We start from the raw sequence: 9,738 nt of genomic DNA on the forward strand, positions 1-9,738 counted from the left end.
CTTCACATATGGTTAACAGTTTCCAGTTTCATCCCTTTACCTGCAAAATTCATGATTCAGTTTTTCTTTACTGCTGAGTAGAACTCTATTGTGTAAATGTACCATGGTTTTGTTATCTATTCCTCAGTTGAAGGATAGTTAGGTTGTTTCCATTTTTGAGCTATTGTGAACAGCAACAACAAACATGGCTGCACAAGGATTTCTGTAGTAGGACGAGTACTTAGGGTATATGCCATGGAGTCATATAAACAGATCATATGGTAAGTAAGATGAGTTTCTTATAATCAACAAATCGATGGGTTTTTTTCTTAATCCATTGAAATGCTAAATGGTTTTTGACTAAGGAGTTGGGGCCACTGATATTTAGAGTTATTGAAAGGTGGATTTGGTTACTGTCCTTTTCTGCTCATGTTCTAAGTCTTAGTTTTATTTTATGATTCTGTACTGTGTTCCTTCATTTATTTTCTTTCTGTAGCCTCCTGAATATGGTAATTTATTTATTCAGTCCTTTGTGTTGTTTTGAGTGTTCTCTGTCGGGCTGGTTTGGCGACATGAATTCTTTCAGTTTACTTGTATCATGGCAGATTTTTCTTTCCCCTTTGACTATGATAGTCATTTTTGCTGGCCAAAAAATTCTGAGTTTGCATCTATGGCCATTTAGAACTTGGAAAACTTTACTCAGCCTCTTCTGGTTTTTATAGTTTTTGTTGAAAAGTCAGCTGTAGTTCTGTTGGGTTTGCCTTTATACGCAACTTTTTTCCCTTGCGGTTTTCAATATCCTCTTTTTGTTCAGTATATTTAGTGTTTTATTGTGATATGCTGTGGAGAGTTTCTGTTCCGGTCTTGTCTAATTGGTTTTCTGTGCACTTCTTGAATCTGTATAGGTATGTCTTCCATTGATTTAGAGAAATTTCCTTCTATAACCCTGTTGAAAATGGTTAACGGCATTGACCTGAAATCCTTGCCCTTCCTCTATGCCTATGATGCACAGATTTGGTCTTCACAAGGTATACTGTATTTTCTGCATATCACATTCCTGTGTTAAAAAAAAAAACAAAAACTTTTCATATTCTTTACTTGAGTGGTCTAATTCTTCAACATTTTTTCCATACTTAGTTTTCTGTTTTCTATTTCATTCATTCTCCTTGTGAGGCTTTGTCCTGTCATACTAAATTGCCTTATTGAGTTTTTAAATTCCACCTTCATTTTGACTTATGCTTTCTTCAGTATTTCTATCTCTTTCATGAATCCACTTTTCAGGTCCTGAATTGTCTTTATCACGTCATTCAGCCACATAGTCTCATTTTCTTGATGCTCAGCCAGAAGTTCATTCCTGTTTTCTTTGAGTTCTTTGAGTTGCTTGTTTTTGTGTTCTTTAAAGTCATTGATTTCTTTGGTTATGTTCATGATTGTTCTTTTAAATGCTCTTTCCTGGGGTTCCTCTGGGTAGTTCTCATTGTAGTACACTTCTGTAGGGCTGGTGGATTTTTGTGGGGACAATTTTTTGGTTTTTCCTATTATTTGTGTTTTTGCATTTTGACCTGAGCATATAGATTTCTTTTGTTGGTTCTGACTGATATGAAATTCTAGCCTGTCTTTATTTAGTTGAAGTTTGTTTCTGTCATATTGTGTTTATATTGTTGCTGTAGTTGGTTGCTTTCTAACTGGGTATGTTAGTCTGTACTTCAGGTTCTCACTCTTGAGAACTTTTTATTGGCAGGACTGGATGGATCCAAAGTGGGTAGTCAAGAGTTCCCAGCAGGGTAAAGAGGCCTATTCCCAATTCAAGACTATGGGGATTCAGCTGTTGGGTTCTGGTATGTAGTTCAGAGCTGTCAATTGGGAGGAGCAGAAGGGGGACTAGGTCCAAGGCAGGAATGGGGACAATGTAGGGTAGATATAACTACCTAAGCAGAGCAGATGTGCGCCCTGGAGCAGTGAGAATGGTCCAGGAACAGGGGACAAGGTTCTGTTTTTCTGTTGTTGCTTTTGGGGGTGCATGCATATTCACTTGTGGCAATCTTAGAGGGACAGTTTGCATAGCTTCTAATCTCCTTCTGTGACAGGATCATAAAGTGGGAATCTATTCTTAACACTCAGCACTAGCACAATAGAGTTTTATGTCCATAAAATGCTGTATTGATATTATCTCATTTTATTCCATGAACTAGGTAGCATACTTAACACTATTTGATAGATAACAAAACAGAAAGAGCAAACAAGCACACTGATGCATCTGACAAGTAAATGAAGAGATTAGATTAGTGTGCTCTTGCTGGGTAGGAAATGGAAGATCTTTTTCTCTGGTGCTGTGTTACCATGATGTTACTAGAACTAAAAATCCTGGAGGAGTCCTGGAGTTTAACTAAGCTAGGTGGCTTTGATATTCTGACATTAAGATTAAAATTTGTGAACTGACAAACTTTTGAATTGTCCAGAAAAGTTAGAATTGACTATATCCTATTGATGTTATAAATTCTCTTTGCACTTAAACTAGTGTTTCTTGTATCATTAGGCTGCTTCCCTCATAAGGCCATATTATCCATTCATTTAGAATTTAGATGCTAATAACCAGCAATGTTCTTCTAATACAGCAATGGGTATGGGCCTTCAAGGGCATATCAAAAATGCTTTGCCATCTGGAACTGATTTTTTGGTAGTAAATCCCTTTCACAAAAAGTGTGTAGCATGAATTTAGCTCTTTTACTTGCCAAATGTTATATCCTAAAATAAAGAGAAGGAATTTCCCAAATAGAATTGTGCCTGATAATTGTTGATTTCTATCCTCGATTTACGGGCAGATAATAATGATGGCTCACTTCTTTTAACTACTTCCAGGCTATCGGAGGGAAAGGGTTAACAAGACAAGTTAGTAAACTTTTCTTGCCTTTCTAGTAGTGAGCAAAACTGCTCTCATTGTGGCCTCTGCTGACTGTTTATGTAAATGAAGGAAGAATTGAGGGCTTTCAAAATAGATTTCAAGGAAGTTTCATTTCATGTTTCCTGCATTAATGAAGCTAAGGGTAGAGTGTTTCTAAGATTGACTTTCATGGTCTGCTCAGAGAGATTGCATATTTCAAATGGAAAGATATGAAAAAATAAACACAATTCTGAGCTCTGGAATATCCTGTATATCTCAACAAATGTTAACACAATCCCATTCTAGATAATATATAACTGTCTTAGGGGTCCCATAGTCATGAAATTTGACAGAACACATTACACTAATCTCCATAAAGAAGACATTTATGTTATGGGCCTATCATTTAGCACATAATTAGAAATCTATGATATTAAAATATTTAGACATGATTACTCTCTTTTCAATCTCCGGAGTCTGTTTAGGGGAAGAAAGGAATGAAGTGAGAGCAAATTTTCAGTTATTCAAGTAAGAGCTGTATGATGTGGTTGGAGTTGTTCACACCTTATGGCTGAATAGCATTCATTTCTTATTACTAATCATCAGCTGTGTTTCATGATTGAGTTTGTTTATAGCTACAATAACCAAGACTATAGGCTTGTTACAATATTAGTAAACAAAATGCTGATATGTGTACATTAATAATGTTGGGAAATATGTATGGATGGCAGAGATGGTTTTATGGTTAAGAACACTTGCTGCTCTTCCAGAAGATCTGAGTTTGAATTTAGTTCCTAGATCCAAGTTTGAGTGTAGTTTTTAGAACCCATGCTCAGAACTCTATAATTCTAGCTTCAAAGGAACTGATACTGTCTTCTGGCCTTTGAGGGCAACCCATCACATATGGCATAGACACACACACACACACACACACACACACATAAAAATAAATATTTAAAAAGATACAAAAATTTACATAATTATTTTACTAAAATTTATTTTTCAGTATATATTTTAAGATTTATCTTGGCTTTGGAGAGATGATTCAGTTGCTAAGATCACTGACTGTTCTTGCAGAGGACATGGGTTCTGCATGTATTTAAATCTGTTGAATTACAATGTGTCAGGAAAAGCCTTAAGTTTACATTCAGTTCCTTATATTGCTACTGATAGTCACTGTAAACTAGCTGCTCTAAGGATGCTCTTTCATTTGTAGCACAGAGTTCTGATGCATCTGTCAAATACTTGCATAGAAGTTAAGAGGGATTTCCAGGGAGTGTGGATTTGCACAGCAATAAGCACAGAAGGTACTCAACGTATGATAAATTTAATTATGTAAAAAATCAAGCTTACTAACATAAGTTTACTAGATATAATCTTCTCAAAGTCCAAATATACAATGTGTGATATCTGAAGAGATAAAGGGACTTCTGGGGGAGCTGGCATCACTCAAGCAAACTGGGCATTTCCTCATTGTGCCAAGGAGACATTTTTAATGTCTGAACTTTTTTCCACTCAATTCTTCATCTCTTAGAGGAAAACTCTTTAAGAAGATCAGAAATATTTGAATGAAATCTCAACAGTGTTGAGTCACAGAAGAATTCAGAGAAAATAAAACCCCTCTCTCAAAAGACTTCATGTTTTATAGCCTTGCCAAATCCTCATCTCTCTAGTCAAGGTCTATCGAGTCTAAGCCAAGGAGAACCCAAGGAAGCACATGATAATCAAGCGTCCAGATACCTCAGGTCTTGAAATGGGAAGGATAGAACACATTTACAGGTTAATGTGACAAACCAATAATTAATCAAGAGTATTAATAATAATACTCTTGCAAATAAAGTCAGGCCAAAGTTAAGGATAGTAACTTAGTAATAAGTATAGACATAAATTTCCAATGACAATTCACGTGTGCTTAGAAATATACATTTTACAATGAATGTATGTGACTGACATTAGAATTTACCCTTGTAATTTGGCTGATAGTTATCTTCCATTTTTAACTTAAGTCCCTTTCAGCATCACACTCTAACAAGGACTTGTGTGTCAGGCATTCATCAGGAAGATGATACAAGAGGCAAAAGTCAGAAAGCAGAGGCAGCAGTTGTAGCAGGGAAAGGAAGAGCTGCAATGAGCAGGGTCCAATGGATAGACTATATCCCACTGGGTAACCTCTGCAGACTGATTAGAAAAACACCCTGAATTATCCCAAACTCTGTTGCCCTTTTGATCATGATTGTCTCTGGAAAAAGCATTGCATCAGTATTTTCTAGCCTCCTCTGCCTTGGTAAAGTCAACACCTAGGGAATTAGAGAACTTTTGGGGAGTAGAATGAAAGAATAGCTGTGCTTGAGGTGGAAATCTGACAGGATGCATGGGGAATGTTCACTGCAGACACAGGTGAGCACAGAAAATAGTCAAGAGCAAATGTGTCTGTTGCTCAGTCTGTATCAAAATAAATGAAGCAACTGATTATACATAGCTCTATATGATGCATATACACCTATGTAGACATACATGCAAGACATTTTATGGTGTAAAATTGTTTATCTCTATGCCTCTCCTCCCTCTTAGCCCACTTAATGCTCACTCATTACCCATGTGTCCATTCATTAATTCAGGAAAGCTTTTTCTCCATCTCTACAACAAAGACCAATTTGTATTTTTAATGCATTCATAGAAAATCTATCTTTCTAAAATACTGGCAATGATTAGAGTTGTACTTTAATACAAATTGGAGGATAATTTGATTAATGTTTTTCTCTTCCATGATGATCTAAGGTCCTTAAAGTCAGAAACCTGTGCCTATCAAAGAAGTTCATTTACAGAACATACTAAACACAGGTATAAGGAACGAGTGTGACTTTTAAACAGAACAGAACTCTAAGGGAGAGATTTGCAAGAAACTGTAAAACAATGCAATAAGAACAATATAGTATAAGCACAATGAATTATAGAGCAAAGAGGAAAGGTAGCCATTAATGAAGTAGGAGCGTGACAATGATGTTAGAATGAGGGATTAAGTAGAAGATTTCTAGGAAGAGGGTAAACTACTATAGCAGAAATTTAGGAATGTATAAACTCTACTTAGGAGTAATCAAATGAGTTTTACAGCACATTGCATATTTTTCACATAAACTGTGTGTCTGTATGTTTATTTTTATTCATATACATGCATGATATAAATGTTGAAAGTAAATCTTGATTGACTTGTAATTTTTAAATGCCATCAAAAGTGTGATAAGCATTCATTGAAATGACTGTCAACTGACATTGACCAATCCTATTACACAGTAATGTACACAAGTTCGATACAAACTCAAGCAGACTAAAACCCAGCCTAGAACTGAGGAAATGGACAGCTGACCCCAATCTTAGCTGAAGAAATACTGGCAACTGATTACTGTTAGCTGAGGAAGAGCTGATTGTCCTTAAGTGAGGGACCCCAGATAAACTGACCAGGCCTCAGTAGATGAACTTCCACTGAGAAATGTCTGGGGATACTAACTTGACACAATAGACCTTAACATCAATGACGTCACAAAAATTCAGAATGCATGAATTCCAATGTGGGAGGCTATGGGAGGGTGCCAGTGGGGATGAGGTTATAAAGATGATTAAGAATGATTGAGATGTTCTGCAGGAAATACACAAAAATTCAATAAAACAAATTTTAAAGTTTAAAAAAATGCTATATCTTTTTTGAAATTAATAACCAAATGATGGGGCTGGAGAGATGGCTCAGCAGTTAAGAACACTTGTTGTTCTTACAGAAAACCCAGAACCCCACATGGCAGCTAACAACTGTCCATAACTCCAGTCCCAAGAGATCCAAGGGCCTCTTCTGACCTCCACGGGCATTGCACGACATGGGTGCACTTACCTACTTGCAAGCAATACACACATACACATAAAATAGAAATAATAAAATTTGAAAAAAAAGTAACCATATGATTAGAAGAAGTATTTCGTTACAGCTTTAACATACTCAATAACTGTTTCCAGAGCAAAGGTACATCTCTTTCAAAAGTGGCTATAAAATTTTTAGGTTCACTGTTGAATTAATACAGTTACACAATATTGAACTCAGTAAAAACCCTGTAAGACATAAAATTGAATGAGTTTTTAACCTTTAAAGAAGATGTCCATTTCATTTTAAAATATGTTTCTTATAGAACGACTCATTGTTTTGCTACCAACACTGAGATGCTGGTACATGCGTCTCTAATCATTACTAGTCATATTCCCCTCAGTTACACTTGGATCATTGGCACCTGTGTATGTCTATAAAGTCATCAGGTAGATTTTAATGGTAATGTTTATCACCTCTACTAATTAACATGATGTAAGTTTTTATGCTTCCTCCTCAACTATAATTCATTTTTAAAATTTGTTGATTTTTTTTGTGTGTGTATATCACACAGAACATCCTAAACCATCTTATTCATTTATACACCCAGTTCCCAGATGACACTTTCCCATAGGCCCCCCGCCCCCTTATACTCTGATATCCCTGCTCCTGTCTGCTGTGTTGTCGGCACCCCCGGCCGTTCCCCACTACTTGTCCATCTGGTGAATCTAGTCAGCCTATCTAGAGGTTTTTGTTTTAGGAAGGTCAGCTGTTCCTCACCTAGCAGCAATCAGTTGTCAATATTCCTTTAGATATGGTTGGGGTCTGCTGTTCATTTTCCAAATTCTCTGCTGGGTTACTGTCTGGAAGTCCCTTGGGCCACCCTGGCCAACAATTCATAAGAAGGTATCTCCTATCTGGCATTGTTGCTTTTTTATGTAACCTTTAGCTATACATATGGACTCTTAAAAAATTATATTGGCCCCTTTAATCTTTGGTTATACTTTCCTTTTGGGTGTTTAAGGCCATACAGTTGGTCCAGATAAACTAATTTATTTTTACTTTTAAGGCTGATTGAAGCCTACTTTTTTCTTAGTACCATTTCCTTGGTATAATTTTTTCCATCCTTTCACCTTAAGATCGTGCCTGCCTTTGAAAATGAGATGAGCTTCTTGCAGACAACAAAAAGATGGGTTTTATTTCCTAATTCATTCACCTAGTCTGTGTCTTTTGACTGGGGAGTTCAGTCCATGAAAATTCAAAGTTATTAATGAAAGATCTGTATTGAATCCTGTCATTTTGAGTCACCATGTTTGTTATCGATCTGTTTAAGTTGTTGATCTTTTACTGATTTAACTTTGATGGCTCAGATATTAAACCTCACCCACCCACAGCTCAGGCACCATTGTGGAAGAGTAACCAGAAGATTGTAAGAGCCAAGGTTGGTCCATGAACATAGGGAAACAGAAGCTTTCAGGCCACTGGAAGCTTGCACATGTGAACTTATGACGTCAAGCACAGGACCCATGCCAACTCAATCAGACAAGGGCCCAGAGTGGAGTGAGGGAAATGAGTGACAGGCTGGCCCTATCCTGGGAACTGCTGGACACTGATTACTACTGGGTGAGGGAGAGTAGACCTTACTTGCAATTTCTAGATACACTGACTGGACTTCAGTGGATGAATTTGCACTGGGACATCTGGGTACAAATGCTTGTCATGATGTGACTAAACATGTATGACATAATACATGAGGTCTGGCAGGAGTGGGGAGGGGAAACACGGATGGGGGAAGGAGTATACATTTGATTAAGAACTGAAACCCTCAAAAAATTTAAAAAACAAGAAAAATAATAATAGAGGACATAAACCCCAGTGAGGAAGTGGAGATGGGGGAGGGAATCTGATTGTTATCAAAATACATTGTATCAAATTCTCAAACAATTAAATTTTTTTAACTTTAAAAAAAAATATTGAGATTTTCAAGCATGCATATAAGGTGTTTTGATCAAATCCATCCCTACTCCCTCCCTTCCAACTCCTCCCATAGCTCTCCATCACTTTTTCCTGAACAACTTCGTGTACTTTTTTTTTAATGGTGCTTTCTGCTACCCTTGTCCCCTATGAAGAGGTAATCCTAAAATCTTTTAGGGATTAGATATAAGATCCCAAATACTTTTTTGCATTTTTGGCTTCTGGAACAGAGTCTGTTGCTAAGAGACCCAAGGACATTTTGATTTTTAACTAAGAATTTGGCTACTTTTCTTTGGGGTCTTTTTACCCTGCCTAGCCAGTTCCTAACTTCTATTCTTGTGACACCATCCCCTGAAGAGGTTACCCAAATTGTCATTGGGGAATCAGGACACAGACTGCTCTGGCTTCTTCCATGTTGAATAGGGATGCAGGGTGAGGCAATTTGGGTACCCCTTCAACGGTCTATCTAAAAGACTCCCAAATTGCATAGCTCTTAAGGTATAGATAGAAAAGAAAGACCTTGAATGGTACGTAGAAGATATGAGGGAGAAGCAAAGGCAAGAGCAGTTAGCATTACAAGTTCTAGACAGGGAATCAGAAAAAATCAAAACAGGGCAAATTTCAAATGTTCTAATCAGAGTCCATTGGAATTTGTTGACGAATGCTTCCAAAAGCATCCCTCTATTGGGTTCCTCCTCATTTTTCTTTTTCTGCCAAGGCTGGACTCGAGAGAGACGGACTCATAATTTGTTTTCAGGTATTTTGATAGCTGTTGGAGTGGCTGGAATCAGTGTCAGTTCCCTCTCAAAGGCTTCTAGATAGGGGGAGAAAACAAATTTATTCATCATTTTAGAACAATAGCTGGTTGTCTCCATTGCTACAGGTGGGCACTACAGTACTGAAGATCAAGATTTGAAGTCTTACATCTGAGCAGCACTTTCTGATTAGAAACAAAATCATCAATGAGAAATAGTTGTCTAAATAACAATTTATATGGACTTAAGCCTAATGTCTGGGAAGTGTAATCCCTTGAACTCTTAAAGAAATATACTGATTC

Source organism: Nannospalax galili, unplaced genomic scaffold (assembly GCF_000622305.1).
Source record: "Nannospalax galili isolate Female #2095 unplaced genomic scaffold, S.galili_v1.0 scaffold95, whole genome shotgun sequence".
Classification (NCBI taxonomy): domain Eukaryota; kingdom Metazoa; phylum Chordata; class Mammalia; order Rodentia; family Spalacidae; genus Nannospalax; species Nannospalax galili.